The sequence below is a fragment of the Ornithorhynchus anatinus genome, chromosome 8, assembly GCF_004115215.2.
Source record: "Ornithorhynchus anatinus isolate Pmale09 chromosome 8, mOrnAna1.pri.v4, whole genome shotgun sequence".
NCBI lineage: Eukaryota > Metazoa > Chordata > Mammalia > Monotremata > Ornithorhynchidae > Ornithorhynchus > Ornithorhynchus anatinus.
This window is the reverse complement of record NC_041735.1, coordinates 48703968-48726834: the sequence shown is the minus strand read 5'-3', so window position 1 is coordinate 48726834 and position 22867 is coordinate 48703968. Positions and strand designations below refer to the sequence as shown.

Sequence of the window (22867 nt, the reverse complement as noted above, 5' to 3'; positions counted from 1 at the left end):
ATAAAACCAAGGGGGTTACATAAAGGAGTCAAGTAAGACTGGAACCCAGAGAATTGAGTGACAGAGAATTGGTCTTGGGGAGGCTCTCAGAGTGTGGCAGGGCTTCTCCCTAGGCTAAAATAAAAGGTGGCAGTGGGGATTGACAATTTCAATCAGTATTGATCCAGGCAGGTTGAGAGTTCAACACTGGGAAAGTCCACATTCTGAGAGCAACCATAAGAATTCTCCCTTTGCTCCAACTAATGCACTCAGCACCAGGAACCTGTTTTTATTCATTCATTCAATAGTATTTATTGAGCGCTTACTATGTGCAGAGCACTGTACTAAGCGCTTGGGATGAACAAGTCGGCAACAGATAGAGACAGTCCCTGCCGTTTGACAGGCTTACAGTCTAATCGGGGGAGACGGACAGACGAGAACAATGGCACTAAACAGCGTCAAGGGGAAGAACATCTCGTAAAAACAATGGCAACTAAATAGAATCGAGGCGATGTACAATTCATTAACAAAATAAATAGGGTAACGAAAATATATACAGTTGAGCGGACGAGTACAGTGCTGTGGGGATGGGAAGGGAGAGGTGGAGGAGCAGAGGGAAAAGGGGAAAATGAGGCTTTAGCTGCGGAGAGGTAAAGGGGGGATGGCAGAGGGAGTAGAGGGGGAAGAGGAGCTCAGTCTGGGAACACCTCTTGGAGGAGGTGATTTTTAAGTAAGGTTTTGAAGAGGGAAAGAGAATCAGTTTGGCGGAGGTGAGGAGGGAGGGCGTTCCGGGACCGCGGGAGGACGTGACCCGGGGGTCGACGGCGGGATGGGCGAGACCGAGGGACGGCGAGGAGGTGGGCGGCAGAGGAGCGGAGCGTGCGGGGTGGGCGGTAGAAAGAGAGAAGGGAGGAGAGATAGGAAGGGGCAAGGTGATGGAGAGCCTTGAAGCCTAGAGTGAGGAGTTTTTGTTTGGAGCGGAGGTCGATAGGCAACCACTGGAGTTGTTTAAGAAGGGGAGTGACATGCCCAGATCATTTCTGCGGGAAGATGAGCCGGGCAGCGGAGTGAAGAATTAGACCGGAGCGGGGCGAGAGAGGAGGAAGGGAGGTCAGAGAGAAGGCTGACACGGTAGTCTAGCCAGGATATAACGAGAGCCCGTAATAGTAAGGTAGCCGTTTGGGTGGAGAGGAAAGGGCGGATCTTGGCGATATTGTAGAGGTGAAACCGGCAGGTCTTGGTAACGGATAGGATGTGTGGGGTGAACGAGAGGGACGAGTCAAGGATGACACCGAGATTGCGGGCCTGCGGGACGGGAAGGATGGTCGTGCCATCCACGGTGATGGAGAAGTCTGGGAGCGGACCGGGCTTGGGAGGGAAGATGAGGAGCTCAGTCTTGCTCATGTTGAGTTTTAGGTGGCGGGCCGACATCCAGGTGGAGACGTCCCGGAGGCAGGAGGAGATGCGAGCCCGAAGGGAGGGGGAGAGGACAGGGGCGGAGATGTAGATCTGCGTGTCATCTGCGTAGAGATGGTAGTCGAAGCCGTGAGAGCGGATGAGTTCACCGAGGGAGTGAGTGTAAATGGAGAACAGAAGAGGGCCAAGAACTGACCCTTGAGGAACTCCAACAGTTAAAGGATGGGAGGGGGAGGAGGCTCCAGCGTAGGAGACCGAGAATGATCGGCCAGAGAGGTAAGAGGAGAACCAGGAGAGGACAGAGTCCGTGAAGCCAAGGTTTTACATCACTGGCCCACGACTCTCCCATCTCAGATTCATTGAATACAATTTCAATCAATGATATTCATTGAAAATTTACTGCATGCAGACCACTGAACAAAACACTTGGGAAAGCTCAGTGGAACAGAGTTGGTAGAAGCCATCCCTGCCCAACAGGAGTTTACAGTTTATGGGAGATGTCCGACAATAAAATAAATTGCAAATAGGGAAAATAGACGAGTAAAAGGATTATTACTATCGTTGTATTATTGTATTTAAGCTGTTACTATGCGTCGAGCACTCTTCTAAGTCCCGGGGTACATACGAGTTAATAATGTTGGACGCAATCCCTGACCCACACAGACCTCACAGTCTCAGTAGGAGGAAGAACAGGTATTGAATCCCATTTTACAGGTGAGGAGACTGAGGCATAGCGAGTGAAATGACTTGTCCAAGGCCACACAGCAGGCAGCTGGGAGAGCAGAGATGAGGACCTAGGTCTCTGATTCCCAGGCCCCATGTTCTTTCCACTAGGTTGCTATGCTTCTCCATATGCACAAAACTGCTGTGAGACTGGGGTGAGTAACAAGGTGCTTGAGGGGTACACAGCCAAGTGTGTAGTCGAAGCAGAGGGGCGGGTGGATGGGGAATGAGGGTTTAGGGAGGGCCTCTTGGAGGAGACGTTTTTAGGATTCCTTTGTGTACTCCCTTTGGTTTTATTTCTTTTTGCCCCAGTGGCATTTGTCAACTCAAGAGCAACTTATTTCCCTTTACTTTTTTTGTGGTATTTGTTAAGCACTTAATATGTGCCAGGTACTGTACTAAGCACCGGGGAGGATACAAGCAAATCGATTTGGACACAGTTCCTGTCGCATGTGGGACTCACATTCTTAATCCCCATTTTACAGATGAAGTAACTGAACCACAGAGAAGTGATGTGACTTGCACAAGGTCAGACAGCAGACAAGTGGGGGAGCCAGAATTAAAAAGATGTGAATGTGGGAAGAGAGGTAGGCTGTCAGATATGAAGAAATGCGAAGTTCCAGGCCCAAGAGAGGATGTAGACAAGAAGTCAGTGACAGGTTAGAGGAGATTTAGGTACAGAGAATAAGTTGGCATTAGTCTTCTCCTCCTCTATTTCGACTGCTCTCCCCCCACCTTTCACAAAACTCGGCCTCCTTCCTCTTTCCCAGCCACTATAAGCCTCGCTTTTCAGATAAAGCCTTCCCAGGCTTCTTCTCTAATTTCCAGGCAGCCCATCAAGCTCATTCCCCCACCTTCCACCCAGAACATGAGTCAAGGGACAAGCCACTGCGAAGATTTCACCTTTTTGCTTGCTTGTTTCCACACTACAAGCAGCCTTCAGAGTACAAAACAATTGGTTCCTGAAAATTGCATCTTAAGTCAAATATCATAAGTTGGAACAAATAGGAAAGAGGTCATGAATGGGGGATTGACTGGTTCCTGAATTAAGGTTGGATGCTTTTAAAAAAAATTAAAAGTAAGGATATCCAGTTCTCCAGCTATACTGATGCATCTATATTGAATTAGAGAGTTTCAACAATAGGATGGCCAACTTTTTCTTCCTTGGAAAGAAAATGGATATATCCACTCTCCAATGCAACTATGCCTGGTGGTTAATTAGGTAACAGTCCCCTGTCCCTCCCATTCTCTTCCTGTACACTTCCCCCCTCTTCCCAGATAATACCGTCACCACAGCCAAACTCCCTGGACCTCATGTCATAAAAGAGGCTCGTGCTGTAAAGTCTAAACGAATTTCATGCCATGTCCTAACTCGGATCTCCTGAAGGCAAGGACTACCTGTATCTGGAGTGTTTCTTTTCATGGCACCGGGAAGTGACTGGTTGGCTGGCAGGGACAGATTGTTTTCAAAGCAGGGATAGATGAAAAAAGACAACAGGGCCTTGTGTTTGTGATGGTAGTTCTTTCAAAAGGTCAGCGGCTGTTGTCTTCTTAGAATTCTCCCAGAGCTCCATGTTTCTGATTTGGGTGAGACAAGTTATGTTCCCAAAAGGAGACTCCAGTTGACTATTTTGGAGTCAGAAAGTTGAAAGACTTCAAAGCCTGTCTGTTTCTGACATTAGCAACTGCTGAGATGAAAGCAACCCTGAAATCAGTGTGAGGTGAACAGAAGGTAGCTGACAGTTAAATATGTAGCTGTTATCCAAAATGAGAAAACTTCAGAGATTAAAACAAATGATTTATTGTGTGTTGTGACTACACCCCGATTTTACTCAGACTACTTTGGCCATTCTGAGAGATACAAAAATCCTAGAAGCTGGTATTGGTGTAGTTTAGAAGAGCTTCCAGTTTTCTAGAAAACTTTTTCAACCGACTATGGACATTTTAGCACTGTGTGTCATAATAAAGCTATGGTCTGCTGATGGCTGTGATCTGGAAACCACCAAATAAGATTTTACACTCAAAATTATGTATCACTTTGAAGGGTACAGTGAACTGATAAAATAGGCTGAAAGATAACCAAGCTCATATACCAGCCTACACAAGGGAAGCATAGAGTCAATGTTTTTCACCATCAATAAGATGAAATCTGTTCCTGAATTCTGCTATTGAGGTAGTAAAAAAAATTACTAAGATAAAGAAGAACACACAAAATTTCCTTTATGAGATTGGAAAAGTGTGACACCCACACAATTATGTGCTGGAAGGAACCCCAAATCTATAATCAATCAATCATTGGTATTTGTGGAGTACTTACTTAGTTACTAGCCCTGTATTAAGTGCCTGAGAGAATACAGAATGGTTGGTAGACCTACTCCCTGCCCACTAGGAGGTTCCAGTTTAGCAGGAGAGAGAGGCATTAAAATAAGCTACCGTTAAGTCAGTCGGTTGTATTTATTAAGCCCTTACCGTGTGAGAGGCATTTAGGAGACTACAATATAACAGACACATTCCCTGCACAATGAGCTTACAGACTAGAAGGGAAGCAACCGAAAAATAAGGATATGGAAACAAAATGTGGTGGGGTGGGGTGAGTGAATGCTTAGGGAGAGGATTGAAGTGCATGGGTGAGGCAGGAGAGGAGAAAACCAAGGTTGGAAAATAAGAGCTTAGTCAGGGAAACTTTCCTGGATGAGATGTGATTTAGTAGGGCTTTGCAGATGGGGTGACTGCTGGTCTGTTGAATATACAGGAGAAGGGCCAGGCAGGGGAAAGACATGTGCCAGGGGTTGACAGCAGGTGAGACAAGAAGCAGCGTGGCTTAGTGGAAAGAGCCTGGGTTCTTGGGAGTCAGAGGTCATGGGTTTGAATTCCGGCTCTGGCACTCTTCAGCTGTGTGCCTGTGGGCAAGTCATTTCACTTCTCTGTGCCTCAGTTACCTCATCTGCAAAATGGGGATGAAGACTGTGAGCTTCATATAGGACAATCTGATTATCCTGTATCTACCCCAGTGCTTAGAGCAGTGCTCTGCACATAGTAAGCGCTTAACAGATACCAACATTATTATTATTATTATAAGAATGAGGGAGAACAAGTAGGTTGATATTAGAGGAGCTGGGTTGCAATCAGAGAGGAGTGAGGATAGCTAAGGAGGATAGAGTTAATTACCTTGAATCTGATGGTGAGGAGTTTCTGCTTGATATGGAGATGGATGGACTACCTTTGGAGGCACTTGAGGAGTAGTAAAGAGTTTTTTTTGGTTTTGGGGTTTTTTAGACAAATGATCCAGACAGCAGAGTGAAGTATGGGCTGGAAAGCAGAGAGGCTGAAGGCAGGGAGAGGTCAGCAAGGAGGCTGACAAGAGTCGAGATGGGATATGACAAGGGCTCGAAGCAGTATGGTAGCAGTTTGGATGGAGAGGAAGATATTTGAGGGTTGACAAGATTTAGTAACTGACTGAATGGGCAATCTGAAGGAGAGCGGTGACTCAAGGAAAATTCCGTAGTTGCAGATTTGTGAAACAGGAAGGATGGTGGTTTTGTCAACAGTGATGATGAAATTGCGGGAAGAGAGAGTTTGGGAGGGAAGAGGAGAAGATGAAGTGATGGCTGGATATCCAGAGAGAGAAATCCCAAACGCAGGAGCAATTGTGAGATTGTAGAGCGAGGTAGAGATAGGGGCTGGAAATATAGTTTTGGGAGTCATCATAGAGTTGAGTTGTATTTAACCTTCTAGCTTGCTGAGAGGCTTGAGGTACAACATAAACTAAGACCTACTTTCACTCATACCACAGTTTTCCAGGTTTATTCTTAGAATTTAGGCCTCCCACCAGGTTAATCCAAACTTCACTAATGCTTGATGACACTTTTAAATGATTCACTGTTTCCAAACTTAATTTACCTGCCTCATAAGGTTAGGCAATCTTCGCCTACAGATCCAGTTCCAGCTCAGTACTGTCATATGTGTGTGTGTATACATATATGATACTTTTTTTTAAAATTTCAGCAATGACGCTTCAGATGGTGAGATCCTTTCACACGTGTGTCTGAAAAGACCAGTATAGGAGCAGTACACCCTTCTACATTGTTAAAAATAAGGCTAAATCCTTGATGAGTCAGTGGATTTGCCCCAGAAAAGACCTAACTGTTTCTGAGTCTGGTCTTTCTTTCAAGCTCACTTTTCAAGCTCACCAAGCTCACCCTTTCCCTCTGTTCCTCCCCCTCTCTCTTCCCCTCCCCTCAGCACTGTGCTCATTTGTATATATTGTTACTACCCTATTTATTTTTTTAATGAGGTGTACATCTCCTTGATTCTATTTATTGCTATTGCTTTTGTCTGTCTGTCTCCCCTGATTAGACTGTAAGCCCATCAATGGGCAGGGATTGTCTCTGTTGCCGAATTGTACATTCCAAGTGCTTAGTACAGTGCTCTGCACATAGTAAGCGCTCAATAAATACTATTGAATGAATGAATGAATGAATAAAATAGATCTGAGGTCTGAATCAGTTCATTTTTTTAAAATTTTTTTGCCTCGAGGGATATTTTGTTCCTAATCATGAGCCTATTTTCTCTAAAGGTTTTTTAACAAGCTCTTTTAAATACAGGTAAATCACGTCTACCCGGCCATCTTGAGAGTGACAACTGGTTTCTCGTAACCTGTGGAGAGGGAGGCACCGAAGGACAAGAATGGGAGGGGTTGGATAGCCAGTAGAATTTATCAGCTTCCTCGGGGATTAATAAATTTCCAACTCTCACAAAGAAGTTTCATTTCTGAAGTTATGTTGCATATTCTAAGACACATCTTCACCAGTTTTCATTCAATTCCTCCCAGAACTCTCTGGTGAATGCTATCAGGTTCCAGTAATTTATTGCATTTGAATTTCTCAAGTTCTTCAGTCTCCTTAGAGACATTCAATCTCACTTATAGCTAGAGACAGAGTTCCGAAAAAAAGTGACCTTGGAATGGGAAATTCCCTCTATCCTCACCCCCCCCCCCCAAAAGAAAACTCCTGAAGCATCTCCTTATAACTTTTTAATTATCACACCAATTAAAGCTTGACATTGTTAGCTCTTAAATGCCTTGTGTATCACTTGGAACCAGAGAGGACTGGAAGGTAGTTGTTTGGGTCATGTTGGATCCCATGGTGGCAGAATGTAAGGTTCCCAGTATATCTGAGTAAACTGAGGCACTGAAAATTCAGACCCATGTTTTTTTCTCTTTATGTACCTTATCGACCTGGGATATTTTGAGTTCCACTCTATTTCATCAGTTTCATCCCCATATTAAATAACGTAATTTAGCCCAAATAAAACAGGAGTTCTCCATTTACCCATGCTGATCTTACTCATTCCTTTCTGCCTTTTGAAAGCCTATTAAAAGAATAATAATCCAGCATGTTCTTAGCCTCCAAACTGATGGAACAGATTTTTAAAACTCTTTTATATTGCCTGCTGCTACTAATGAAGTCCTCCATTTTAAGATCCCTTTTCTGACACACTGTATTTCTGCTAACCATACAGGACTCACTCTCCTACCCTGATAGCCAGAGGAATTGATGTAATAGACTATAAGATAAACGCACATTAGTGAGATGGCGGTTGTAGGAATTTAAGTGCTTAGGTGGAGCTAAAGGGTTGAAGTCCCTTTGAAGACGAGGGGAGCTGTGGTGCTTTAGACATTAGCTACCAAATACTCACTATTTCAATTACCATTGCTAAAGCCTAAAAGTCCTGGTCCCTCTCCCCTTCTGCAGTCTCTCACTTCCTCCTGCATTTATGACATCTCTACTTGTCATCAAACGTAACTAAAACATAACCAAAATCTTGTCCTTTCAATCACTGTAGACAATGCTGCAGACAACAACATTACCCTTCCTGTCTCATAAGCCTGCAAGCTTGACATAATGGTACTCGCTAAGCATTAACTATGTGCCAAACACTGTTCTAAGCATTGGGTAGATACAAGTTCATCAGGTTGGACACAGTCCCTGTCGCACATAGGGCTCACACTCTTAACCATGGCCTAATGGATAGAGCACGGGCCTGGGAGTCAGAAGGATCTGGGTTCCCATCCCAGCTCTGCCAACTATCTACTCTGTGACCTTAGGTAAATCACTTCACTACTCTGTGCCTCAGTTCCCTCATCTGTAAAATGGGGATTCAGACTTTGAGTTCTTTGTGAAACAGGGACTGTGTCCATTCCGATTTGCTTGTATTCACCCCTGTACTTAGTACAGTGCACATAGTAAGCGTTTAACAAATACCACAAGTATTATTATTAATTCCCATTTTACAAATGAAGTACCTGAGGCAGAGAGAAGTGAAGTGACTTGTCCAAAGTCACATAACAGACATGTGGCAGAGCCAGGATTAGAACCCAGGTCCTTCTGACTCCCAGGCCTGTGAGCCACACTGCTTCTACGTAATCCTCAACTCATCTCATTCAACCCACGTATTCAATCTGTCACCAAATCCTGTCAGTTCTACCTTCACAAAATCACTAAAATCTGCTCCCTCCTCTCCATCCACACTGCTACAATGCTAATCCAAACACTTCTCTTATCCTGCCTTAACTACTACATCAGCCTTCTTACTGACCTCCCTGCTTCCTAGCCTTACCCCACTTCAGGCCATAGTTCACTCTGCTGTCCACATCATTTTTCTATAAAAATATTCAGTCCACATTTCCCAACTTCTCAAGAACCTCTAGTGGTTGCTCATCCACCTCTGCACTGAACAGGAACTCCTCACTATCAGCTTTAAGGCACTCAATAATCTCGCTCCCTCTTATTTTACCTCACCCGTTTGTTACTACAACGCAGCCCACATACTTCACTCCTAGATTGCCAACCTACACATTAATCTCAATCTCACCCATCTTGTCTCTGACCCCTTGCCCACACCCTCCCTATGACCAGAAACTCTCTCCCATTTCATATTCACTTTTAAAACCTAATTAAAATCACATCTCCTGCAAGAGCATTTCCCTGAAGAAGCCCTCACTTCATGTTTCACTTATGCATTTGGATCTGTTCCCTTTATGCACTTGATATTCACTCCACTCTCAGCCCCACAGCTCTTATATACATATCCATAATTCATTTTAATGTTTGTCTACCCCTCTAGATTGTAAACTCCTGTTGGGCAGGAACTTGTTGACCAACTCTGTTTACTGTACAGTGCCTTCACAAATTCATTCATTCAGTTGTATTTATTGAGGGCTTAATGTGTGCAGAGCACTGTACTAAGCATTTGGGAAAGTACTATACAACAATAGAGACAATCCCGGCCCACAATGAGCTCACAGTCTAGAGGCAGGAGACAGGCATCAATACAAGTAAACAGGCATCAATATAAATAAATAAAATTACAGATATATACATAAGTGCTGTGGGGTGGGGAGGGAGGGAGAGAGGAGCAAAGGGAGTGAGGGTGACACGGAGATGAGGAAAAGTGGGGCTTAATCTGGGAAGGCCTCTTGGAGGAGTTGCACCTTCAGTAGGGCTTTGAAGGGGGTGATTGGCAAATAATAATAATAATGGCATTTGTTAAGCGCTTACTATGTGATTATTCTAAGCTCTAAGCACTATTCTAAGCACTATTCTAAGATATAACGAGGGAGGGAGTTCCAGGCCAGAGGTTTGACGTGGCCCAGGGGTCAGTGGTGAGATAGGCGAGATCGAGGTGCAGCGAGAAGGTTAGCACCAGAGGAGCAGAATGTGCAGGCTGGAATGTAGAAGGAGAGAAGGGAGGTGAGGTTGGAAGGGGCAAGGTGATGGACAGCTTTAAAGCGAATAGTGAGAAGGTTATCTTTGATACAGAGGTGAATAGGCAACCACTGAGGTTTTTGAGGAGGGAGGTGACTTGCCCTGAGTGTTTCTGTAGAAAAATAATCCGGGCAGCAGAGTGAAGTATGATAATCCAGGCAGCGGAGTGAAGTATGGACTGGAGTAGGGAGAGGTTTGGGAGTTAGAAAGGAGGCTGATGCAGTAATCTAGACAGGATAAGATAAGTGATTGTAACAAACATGGCAGTGGTTCGGATGGAGAGGAAAGGGTGGATCTTAGGTTGTGAAGGAAGGACCAACAGGATTTAGTGACACAGAAAGCCTTCATTGAATATGATTTTTTTTTTGGTCTCACAAACCTGCAACCTTGGGATTATCCTTGACTGCTCTTTCTCCTTCAATCCACAGATTCAGTCACTCACCAAATCCTGTCAGGACTGAATCCTGTCAATTCTGTCTCCAGAATGTGCCCCTTCCTCTCCATCCAAACCACCAATACACTGGTCCAAAAACACCTGTCATATCCCCATCTTCTACTGAATCAGTCTTCTTGTTGAACTCCTGACAGGGTACCATAATATTAGATTTCTAAAATTCTGGGGAAGGCTAACACAGTAGTTCCTTATGAAACAGAGTATAAATGAGCTAGGAAAGCAACCTTCAAATTGTGTCCCAAGCATCCCGTCGCCACAGTCAACGATGGTCTCAATGATTGCACCCAGTAATGATATTTGATATAGTCTTATATAAAAATCAAAAGGGTGTGAATGGGCAAACCTTAAACCAGGTAAATGCCAGGAGGCAGGGGAAGCAAGCACTCAGATCTGGGTGAGTTTCATATCAGTGTGTTTTCAGATAGTGTTTACAAAGCAAATAAAGAAGCAGAGCAAACATGCTTGAATTTACAGTCTTGTGTTTTTTTCCATAATAGAGGGAAGATGTATATAAAAAGGGAAATATGCGGAAGAATACTTGAATTTTTCCAGCACATCCTCAGGCCCAAATTCAGGCATTAGCATTATGAGCAACCAAAACCTTTTTGTACCTATTCTTGACCTCACCCCTATCATTATCATCCAGTTCTTCAACAGATCCATTTTCTCTCATGGAATTCTCTTATCTTGTAGTTACCACCTTATCAAGACAAGTCTTTATTGTTAACTTGAAGAGTTTCCATCCAGCTATCAGGGTCATGTTGTTTTGCCCTGTCTTCACTGGCTAGTCAAACCACTTCTCAACTTTTACTTTTGTTTTCTCACTTTCAGCTTAATGCCCCATGCCTATAATAGTCTTCTTCCAAAGACCTCCCGGAAACAGAACCAATGATCATTTTTCCATCAACCTGGATGTTTACAAAGAAGGCAGAGCTAAACCAATTGCTAACAGCATTACCATTTGTTGTTGATATTTTAGAGGAAGATTTTGTGCAAAACTAAAATGAATTAATCAATTGTTATTTGCTTATCAATGACTCTTTCAAAGCACTACCCTAAGTGATTCCAAAAAAAAACAATAGAGTTAGTAGACACAATCCTTGCTCGCAGGGATCTTAAGAGCTAGCAGGGGAGATAACCACTACAATCAACTGGGGGAAATAGTAGAGTTTAAAGATACATAGTGCATAGGTGATGCAGAAGTACTGGAGTGACAGTGTGTTTGTCTGGTGGGGGAATGAGGGTGTGGTGGTGCTGCAGGAGATGAGAACTTAATCCGGGAAGGCCTCCTGGAGGAGATGTAATTTTAGAAGGGCTTTGAATAAGGGGAGAGCAGTGTTTTGGCAGATGTGAAGGAAGAGAGACTTTCAGGCAGAAGGGAGGACATGAGCTGTTGCTCATGGACAGGTCAATGACCAAAGAAATGGTCTAGAAAGAACAAAGGCCTGGGAATCGGAGGACCGGGTTTCTAACCACTGCTCTGCCATTCGACTGTTGTGTGATCACTTAACTTCTCTGTGCCACAGCTTTCCTCCTTTGTAAAATGGGGGTTTTCTCATCTGTAAAATGGGGGCTTGATATCTATTCTCCCTCCTACTTGGACTGTGAATCCCATGTGGGAGAGGGACAGTTTCTGAGCCCCAAGTGGGAGAGGGACAGTTTCTGACCTAATTAACTACTTGTATCCAACCCAGAATTTAGAACATTGCTTGACAAATACCATTTTGGCTTTTATTGGAGATGGCAAACCAACCCACAGCTACCTTTAAACCAATGTGCTTCTAAATACATTTCTCTGGCTCCAGCCTTAGTTACTTTTTTTCCCTGCAAGAAAGTACAGACTCGCCATACTCTCAGCTTTCCAAATGCCTTCCTACAGAAGTCAGGCAGAGAGGCACATTAGTCAGTCTAATCATTTTAAGGTATTTGCCTTCTTCTATGGCTTTTTTCAGTAGGGCTCCCACTTCCTCTCTTACCATACCTAAGAGTACTTTCACCAGCAATAACACAGGTGAATATCTTTCAAGATGAAAGTGTGAATTTTTCAAAAATGGTATTTGTTAAGCACTTACTATGTGCTGAGCCCTGTACTTGGGTGCTGGGGTAGATGGGTTTGGACTGTGTCTGATCTGATTATCTGATCTCTACCCCAGTGCTTAGTACAGTGCCTGGCTTACAGTAAGCACTTGACAAATGCCAGTAAAAAAAAAAAGATAGTCAAGTTCAAAGCAGTCCATGTCCCACATGGGGCTCACAGTCTGAATGCCCATTTTCCAGACGAGGTAACTGCAGCACAGAGGGGTTAAGTGAGTTGCCCAAGATTAGACAGGAGACAAGTGGTGAAATAGAACCCAGGTCATCTGACTCTCAGATCCATGCTCTTTCCATTAGGCCACGCTGCATCTCAGAGTTGAGGGTGAATTTCCACCCTCAACTCCATTCCACTGAGATGTCTCTTTATATTCTCTAGCTGAGGCTGGTGTGATTAGAAAGAACTCTGATGAGGAGTTTTAGGATGCAGGTTTTTTAAAAAAATTTGTCCATGTCTTCCATCAAAAACTATGGTCTTTTATATGGCCTTGTTTTTCAATGAAATCTACTTGTCAAATATCTGAATCACAAATCATTTTCAAATTCACTCTACCTAGCTCTTTGTGTAAAAGAATGTTCCGAAATGCAGAATTAGGAACGAAGTAGTACAGAAATGTATGAGACCTAATTTTAAGAGATGAAAATACAGTATATTATATTATATAATATACACTACATATCATTATAGTGTATCATATTATCATATATACAGTGTGTATACACATAAATATAAAAACTGAAATGCAGAAGACTAGAGGCGGAGGACAATAAATCATATGCACTTTAAAATTACATACTCTACAAATTGAACAGCCTCAAGTACCTTGGTTCAATCTTGAGTTTCTCAAAACATGAAGACCCTACCCAAGTTTGGCTTTTTATATTATAGTACTAGATAAAATTCAGTTGTATTACCTACAGTCGAGAGGGTGCTACTTAAATTGCCACTGAATAGGGTATTGAAAGCCGCAGACTTACTGAGAAGTCTTTCAACCTAACAATGGGAAGGTGAATGCTAGGATTAAAAAAGCCAAGTTCACCTAAGCATTGCCCTGTAAGATTTTTATTATAACGTTAATTCAGAATAAAATCATTTTAAGAATTCAGTTAGTGCTCTTTAACTATATTTATTTAAATGTGTTAGCAAGAGGACCAAAGTCTTTGGACCAAAAATTGCCTCAAAGCTCAGTTGAGAGGGTGGGAGTTGATTAGAAGAGGATATTCTCTTTTCATTCGGTGCACGTGGGAGGGCTATGTAGAAAAATCGGCATGGAAGTGGTTGACAATATATAGTGCTGATCATGATCCACATGGATGAAAAGTGGGGAAAAAATAGAATGTCCCAACATTTTCCCTTCTCTCAACAGTAGGTAAGTCCTGGATATCTCCCAACTTGTACCGTTGGTCAGTACCATGTTCCCCATTCCCAGAATATGGCAGTGCTTGGATTTTTTGTGGGATTAAAGGTATGGTTATTAATTGTAGAAACACAGATAAAAGTCAAAAGTTAGAGTGCCTGGAACATAGTAAATGCTTAACAAATACCATAATTATTATTACTACTCTAAATGCTGGAGTAGAGACAAGCTAATCAGGTTGGAAACAATCCATGTCCCATCTGGTGCTCACATTATTCATCCTTATTTCACAAATGAGATAACTGAGGCTCAGGAAGTGAAGTGACTTGCCCAAGGTCACAGACAAGTGGCAGAGCCAGGATTAAAATTCAGGCGTTCCTGTCTCCCAGGTCCACTACCCACTAGGCCAGTATTGCAGAGAGAGAAAGAGAGAAGGGCTGAAAATGCAGTTTTGGGATTTCCTTGACTGATGCTTCTTCGCTTGCCTGAGGAATATCACCATGCAACAAACACTTTTTGATGTGGAGGGTGAGGAAGAAGAAATTGGAGAAGCAGCATGGCCTAGGTGATAAAGCAAGGGACTGGAAGTCAGCAAGGCTTGCATTCTAATTCTGACTCCTCCACTTGTCTGCTCTGTGACCTTGGGCAAATCACTTACCTTGCCCCCTCCTACCTCACCTTCCTTGTCTCCTTCTACAGCCCAGCCCTCACACTCCATTCCTCTGCCGCTATCCTCCTCACTGGGCCTCTCTCTCGCCTGTCCCGCCGTCGACCCCTGGCCCACGTCCTACCTCTGGCCTGGAATGTCCTCCCTCCGCACATCTGCCAAACTAGCACACTTCCCCCCTTCAAAGCCCTACTGAAATCTCACCTCCTCCAGGAGGTCTTTCCAGAATGATCCCCCTTTTTCCTCTGCTCTTCCTTCCCTCCCCATTGCCCCTATTTCCTCCAGCTGGCTCTACTCCCTTCCACTCCCCACAGCACTTGTGTATATACGTACATATTTATTATTCTATTGATTTTATTAATGATGTGTATATATCTATAATTCTATTTATTTATATTGATGCTATTGATGCCTGTCCAATTGTTTTGTTTTGTTGTCTGTCTCCCTGCTTCTAGACTGTGAGCCCGTTGGATAGGGATTGTCTCTACTCATTGCCAAATTGTACTTTCCAAGCGCGTAGTACAGTGCCCTGCACACAGCAAGTGCTCAAAAAATACCACTGAATGAATAAACTTAACTTCCCTGTGCCTCAGTTACCTCATGTGTAAAATGGGGATTAAGACTGTGAGCCTAATATGGGACAGGGACTGTGTCCAACTTTTTTAACTTGTATCTACCCCAGCACTGAGTACAGAGTCTGGCACATATTAAGTGCTTAACAAATACCATAAAAAATTAGTGGGTGGCTATTACCACGTGGGCATTATGGTTCAGGAATCATTATGCACTTTCTTGATAGAGCTATGCCAGTATTTCTTACATGGCTCTTTCACCAAGTTGGGGCTGAAATGTTTACTTTGCTTTAGGCACAAACCCACCCTTTTCCTTATCCCTCTCTTTGAAGTGTTTTCACTGGCTTGAATAGAGTATTTAAAGCCCTTGTCAATTCAGCATGAGATAATGATGGATCTATTTGCATAGATGGTGACAATCTCTAGCATGTTAGTATAAAGTGTCCTTTTGTTGAACACTTAAGATATCCATGTGAACACATAAAAAATAAATCAAAATATTTCATTATTGATCCATAATTCCATGCAACTATATGGAATTTTTTATCATTTAAAATATATTTCTATTGTTTCGGTGAATATTTTAGATATTGAGAATGCCTCAATGTGCTTGGGAAGTATTTTCTATGGGAAACTATTCTTCACCTAGCATTCTTTAGCTTAAAATTATTTTCAAGAAACCAATTAAGAATGGTATGCATGGCTTAGCTAGAGGTTTACTATACTATTCAAAAATGTTTTACATTATAGTTGCCAAAAGTATCACTTTGATATGCACCCCAGCTCCACAGCACACATGTAAACAATCTTATACTCTACTATTTACCTTATCTGTAATATATTTAAAGTCTGCATTCCCCATAGATGTTCATTTTGGGCAAGGATCATGTCTACTAACTGTTGTATGGTACTTTCCCAAGCACTTAATACAGCGCTTTAACATATAAGCTCTAGATAAACACCATCGATTACCATTAAAATTACACTTATCGAAAAGATTTACCTAACATCATTCTTCTAAAGAGGGGCTACGCAGAAAACTTTATACAGTGAAGAGTTTAAAAATATAATGGCCGCACTGACTAGCAGAGGTAGCAAGAGGTAGGAGGACAATGCATGGTCAAGAGCCAGTAAATGGGAAGAAATCTTACTGGCAACAGCCCATATGTCTCTGCTAAGGTCGTGGATTCTAATCCCAGCTCTGCCACTTGTCTGCTGTGTGAATTTGGGCAAGTCACTTCACTTCTCTGTGCCTCAGTTATCTCATCTGTAAAATGGGGACTGTGACTGTGAGCCCTATGTGGGACAGGAATTGTGTCCAACCTGATTTGCTTGTATCCACCCCAGGGCTTTGTTCAGTGCCTGGCACACAGTAAGCACTTAATACCATAATAATAATTATTAATATTATTATTCAGGCAACAGCATCCATTCACATTTCCAGTGCTTGACTGATTCACTGTGAATGGCACAGAAAGGGAGAGGATGTGGATGTCTATTTTGGATGAGGATCATTCCCTCCATGTGTTGAGGCTGTAGCCTTGACCCCAAAGTCACACCAATTATTGGGCTTTGGAGATTGGAGAGGCTCAACAGCCAAAAAACAAAGCAAAACAAAATGTGAGGAGCAGGGAACTGATAGGGGAGAGCTGGAAGGAAAGGAAATGAGCCTGGCCAAAAAGGCAAATAAGCAAAATCAGCAGAAAACTGAGAAAACAATGGGGAAAAAATATACTTCTATGAGTTACAAAATCAAAGTGATTGATTTGGGACCAGGTACAGCGGAAGCCAACAATCCAAGCCCCTCAACTCCTTTGATTACATTATTTAATCATTGCTCACTCTGTGCTGAGCACTGCGCTGGATGCTGAGGTGGAGAACAGAATGCTGATCAGGATAGGGAATCAACCAAGCGGCACCTGGGGGATGAGGCCTGAGAAATCTTGGTGCCTCCATCATCCTCTCGTTTCAGCACATGAGACCTGCAGTTCAGCCAGGCAAGAGAGATTAAGGCCACTGACCGAAGAACTCAAACCATCCAAAAGGCAGTGTACAGATTTCTGTGCTGAGGTTCCTGGAAGTAGAGATTAATCTAATAACAGGTTCCCTGCCCACAAGGAGTTTGCAAAGTAGAAAGCATCCACCCCAGTTAGGCATTGACTGCGGAGGCTTCAAGTCACAAAATGTTCTGGGTGGGGATAGAAAGTAGATTTAGAATAATTATCAGTGTTATAATTTATCAGCGTTAATTATTTAGAATAATTATCACTAGCTTACTATCATCATGTCTTACTGCTTTCTGGCTTAGACTGATACACAAAGACCTTAATCCCCATGTGACACAGGGACTGTGTTCGACCTAATTAACTTGCGCCTACCCCAGCGCTTAGAACAGTGTTTGACATTTAGTAAGCACTTTAACTAATACCATAAAAAAAAAAACTGGAGTACAGTGTTCTTCTAAATTCTACAACCTGGAATAGAACCCGAGACAACTGCTACAGATCTGACATGTCAGTTGCAGAAATGGTTACAGCCTGGAATGGGGTCCTGTTTCCACTCTTCACCACTTCGTGAAACAAAAATCATCACTTCCAACAGACATCAAACTTACACTGTTTCCACCTACTTCTTTTTGGCATAAGCTGCCAAAGAGTAAAAGGCATGCAACGTGAATGGAAACAGCTAATCACACAACCATTTCCCCTGTCCTCTGCAAAGAGAAAGAATTGGATAAAATCAGTGTTAGCTGATTTTTCTTAAACTGTTACTGATGGGGCTAAAGAGCAGGCCAGAAAAGAGTCCTTTTATTAATGGGAGCAATCTTCAGTGTCCTTTCAGGAAAGTTAATGAACCATACATGAAAAAAGGAAAACAAAGAAGTCAATGACCCTAGCACACAGAGAGAACTCTGAGGGCAACAGCCTCAGTCATTTTGGCGTCGGCACCTTTCTCTGCTTGTTGCCTGACATGTCACCAAAAATACAGAGGCTACAGGACTTGGAAATTGTTACAAGACAATAACTAATAGAACTAATAGTTGGAAATATGACTGAATTTACAGAACCACGCAGTTCTCCTTAGGCTTTTTCATTTTTGTCTCTCCTGATGTGGACCTCTTGATCCCACCCTTCCTCCTAGAACTCTCTTCCATCTTTAAGGCCCTTCTGAAATCTATCTCCTCGAGGAGGTCTTCCCTGATTAATTTCTCATATCCCCACCTTTTGTGTTCTTTAATTGCCACCTAGATCTCCACAGCACCTATGAACATCTCTAAATGACCCTGTAATTATCAAGAATTTTAGCATCTCCCATCTCCTCCACTAATTGTAAACCTTTGAGGGCAGGGATCGTGCCTCCTAATTTTACTGTACTCTCCCAAGAATTTGGTAGGAGGCCCCACAAACTAATAACTCAATAAATATTGATTGAAGAGAACTCAGTGGACTTTTTCAAACTATTGCCTTCGCCACTGTGTGGTCCATTATGGAAAAATTATTAACCTTTATTTTCAGGCTTAAAAAACGAATCCACGGTGAACTTACTGACCTATCGGGTGGTGACCTGGAAAGTGCCACCAACTGAGAATAAATGGGGCAAAGGCTACTCTCCAAACTGTCTAGCTCCCATTCCTGATTTAAATGTTTGGATGGGTGGGAAAGTGTTCCTTTAGAGCAAATCAACTCTATCCCTATTCTTGCATCTCTCCCACTACTCTCCAACTTGCACACTTCACTGCTCTAATGCCAACCTGATCACTATCCCTTACTCTCTGCACACCCATCAATTTCTTGCTCACACCTTTCCTTCTGTCTCAAACTCTGTCCCCCTGACATATGATAGACCAGCATTTTCCCCATCCTTAAAGCATGAATGAAATTAAATGTCCTCCAGGAAGCCTTCCCTGATGAAGGTGTCATCCCCTACCCTATGCTTCCTCCCTTCTGCCTCACATTTGAATTTAAGTCCCATCCCAAATATGAATTTAAGTCCCATCCCCCAAGTACTTAGGTATTCACCCTATCCCCACAGCACTTAACATGTGCACCATTATACTTCCCTTACCTGTAATTTATTTTAATATCTGTCTTCTCCATTAGACTGTAAGCTCCTAAGGGCAGGGGTCATGTCTACCAATTGTGTTGTATTCTCCCAAGTGCTTAGTACAGGGCTCTGAACAAAGGAAACGCTCAAATACCACTGATTGATAGTTCCTATCGGAGACGTCAGCTGAGGACTTCCTGAAGAGGACAAATTAACCAGATGAAAGTACACAGGGAACCACAGTTTGAGTACTATTTTCCAAAAGCCCGTGTACCATATCTTGAAACCTGGACTAAATTCCATATCTTCCAGCATAACTTAAGACACTTGCTCCTTTTTATAGGCAAAAATTATTCGCACAGTACCCTCTATGCAACATCAAATCCACTTTAATCCTAGGCCTTTTATTTAAATTTGAACCTTTAAGTTGTATCTATATTTCCCAAAACATTGCTTTAGAGGTTCACTGACTCTAAGTATTTGGAAAGTGTATAGACCAGAGGGAGGAAAATGTACATTATTCAGAACCATGGATATCGGTGAGATAGAAGCTACAGAAGTGTATCCTTCTCGAATCAGACACATTTCCCCTTTCTGAGGATTCAAACAAACAAGTCCTAAAGGTTAGACACTCTTCTCAAGATGCTGTTCAGAGAAGAGTTTCTTTTCTCTCCTCTGTAAAGACAAAGTGTCAATATTAACTTCAGAATTGAAGATTTTAGGTTGATTTGGCAATAGCTTTGCATAACGTAACATTTGCCTAGCGATTGGTCTGCTCTTCCATAAATGTATCTAGCTTATGACTTGGAAAATAGGTGTTTTCAACAGCTTCCTGATTAATTTTAACTTTGAAATCTTTTATATTGCGGCTTCTTCAAAAATTGATCCACTCTTTTTATCTTGCGACTGCTAGTAATTTCTTCATTTACGTAGTAATCTGGAAGTAAATGGTTGAAAGGCCTTTTATTGTGATAACTTCCTCATCCTAATTTGCCTGCTATTCATGTAAGCAGCTTTTCAATGTTTTATTTTTCAACTAATTTTGAAGTCTTGCCTATACTGTCTCAAGCAAATGAGCAGCTCTCATCTGGGAGGAATTGTGGTATTTGGATTTTTATATTGTTATGCATTTGACAAAATGGGTTTTCCTCTTTGCGTTGCTATGGTAGAAAGAAAAGAATTAAAGTAGTGATTGTTCCATTAGCTGTTGCCATTAGAAAACCTTTCTGTGGGATTGACTGGCTTGAAATCAAGTCTGCATGTTTCTCACCTATCTCACCATAGGAGTTGGAGACAGATATACCAAAGAGGCTTCTAACTTTCAGCTCAGTAAGTCATTGCAGCACCATTTTTAAAATATAAAAGATATCGGGCAGATCTCTTAACATCTCTGGACCCCAGTTTCCTCATCTGAAAAGTGGAGGTGAGATACCTGCTCTCTCTCTAAAATTCCAAGCCCACAATGAACAGGGATAATGTCCAAACTGGCTGTCTGCATCTGACCCGGTGCTTTGACATGTAAAAGGCACTTGATGCTGTCATTATTATTGCTATTATCACTCTTATTCGGGAAAGGGGAAAGATCAGAGTCCCGGCCCCCCGCCGTGACACTGTACATCACAATGGGGAAGATGGAAGCAGCAGGTGAATCAGCATCCCAGTCCTCCAGGAAGCCAAACCACTTTTCAGGTAAGCGCACTGTACTTCCCACCCTACCCCCCTCCTACCACCACATCACCTCAGGTCCTTAATCCTGACTCTCCTGGTTCTGGCTTGGAAGGAAGAACAGGAGCAGTCATAGCAACAAGCCCCCGGCACACAATGTAGATCATAAGGAAGACCGTGATCCTGGGTGCTACCGTGGATGTGGTCATTGCGGCTCAGCCACATGAAGCCTAAAATTCTGTTCCCCTAGACACAGCACTCTACAGCTTTTATTTTATTATGGATTTATCATAGCCCTCATCTTTTTTGTTGATTTTGTTTCTACTCCTTTTAATATTTGTTTATACATTTATATTTATTGTATTTTTTATGGGTCCATTTCCAGTCCCATTTCCCCCTTTTGCTTAGACTGTGAGTCCTTATTCTCACCCTTGTATTCTTTCCCAGCGCTTTGCACACAGCAAGTGTTTAATAAATATCATTACTACCCCAACCTGTTGCCTTTGTTCTTAAAGTAATCAATCACTGCTATTTATTTCATGCTTACTATCTGCAGAGCTCTGTACTAACCACTTGGGCAAGTACAATACACTAGAGCCAATCCCTTCCACAAGGAGCTTACAGTCTAGAGGTAAAGCTCAACATGAAATTACAGATGGGGATATGGCCAAATCTAAGTATTTGAACATAGGTTCTTTGGGACTGGGGTGAATGTCAAGTGCTTAAGCCTCACTCAACTTTGCTCTCACCTCTCCCACCTCCGCTCCTCGCTTATGTTTTTATCCTGGTTTGGAATTCAATTCCGTACTATGTCAGAGAGATCACATCTTTCCCCACATTCAAATTCCTCCTAAAATCCCACAGGCTTTCCCCACTTAATTTCCTAGGTCATCTCTTCAGGCACTTATGGATTTATTTGCATCTTTAGGACTCATGAGTATTCATCTGTTTGTTTTATTTATTTCAACCACTCTGGTTGTATTTTTGCATGTTTCTCTCCCCCATTAGAGTGTAAGCTCTTTGTGGGTACGGAATGTGTTACCATGTCATAAACAGGAGAGATGTACAAGTGCAGTACAGTGTGTTGGACCAAATGGGTTGCTCATCACCCACCAACTCCTAATTTCTCTGGTTGTCAGTGTCTTTCTCTGGGAATGGGGAATAATAATAATTGCTTTTCCCTATTACACAAGTATAAGGATAAAATGAAATAATGTGAAAACACTTTTGAAAAAAATAAGAGTTCTCTAACAAATTCTAGGTATTTGCTGTTATATATTGGTCTGTTTGTTTGCTATCTATCTGGGTGCCTCAAGAAATCACAGCCAGATCAACAGTAAGCACTTTGTCATTTGGATACAGTCTGAAACCTTTTTGCATTAACATAGACTGAACTTTGCAAGATTCCCCCCATTTTAACCCAATCCAGCGGATGTTATTTAAATCAACTCTTGGAGCAAAACAAAGGTTGCCTATATAAAATATATGAATTGTTTTCTGTATACAGTGTAATATCTTAAAACACGTATTTGTTTGGGGAATTCTAGCTTCAAGCTATAATGTCTCAAAATAAAAAAGTTGGCTGAAGCCCTCCAGATGCAAAAGACCAGCAGGGACTGGAGCTGCTGATAGTGAAAGAACAATAAAAGACAAAGGCTTCGAGGTTGCTGAGAACATTGAAGAGACAGTCATATTGGAACAAATAATTAGGCCAGTAAACACTGGAGCCATTGAAGTAGCTGAAGAGGTGTAGTTTCACCTAATGAAAGGTTACGAAGCATAGTTTGCTGGACAAGAATTGAAGAAGCAGTTCTCAAAAATCTCAGCAAAAGGATGTGAAGGCTATCAGCTATGTGACAATGGAAGAATGAACCAAATTCAGCCAACTGATGATGTTCTCAAGTGGAGTAATGAACACAGTGGCATGTCTTTTTTCTCGGAATGAGTAAACCCCATCTTGGGTCATCTGAAACTTTACTGTATGGCAAAACAACAAGACTCAAGCATTTGAGGAAGCCTTAGAAAATATGATTCCATAGGATTCCTGCTTCCACCTGCCATCTATTTGGACTTGCAATGAAGTAGGTGAGCAAACCTATCATTGTACTACCACTTCCAGATCAAAAGCATAA

The 22867-nt window shown here is 42.4% G+C and overlaps 1 protein-coding gene across 2 annotated transcripts in view; it reads right to left on the bottom strand.

Moving 5' to 3' along the window:
* Nucleotides 1–22867, bottom strand: part of RBMS3 (RNA binding motif single stranded interacting protein 3) — a 1099136-nt gene that overhangs the window by 755676 nt on the left and 320593 nt on the right. The window lies entirely within an intron of this gene.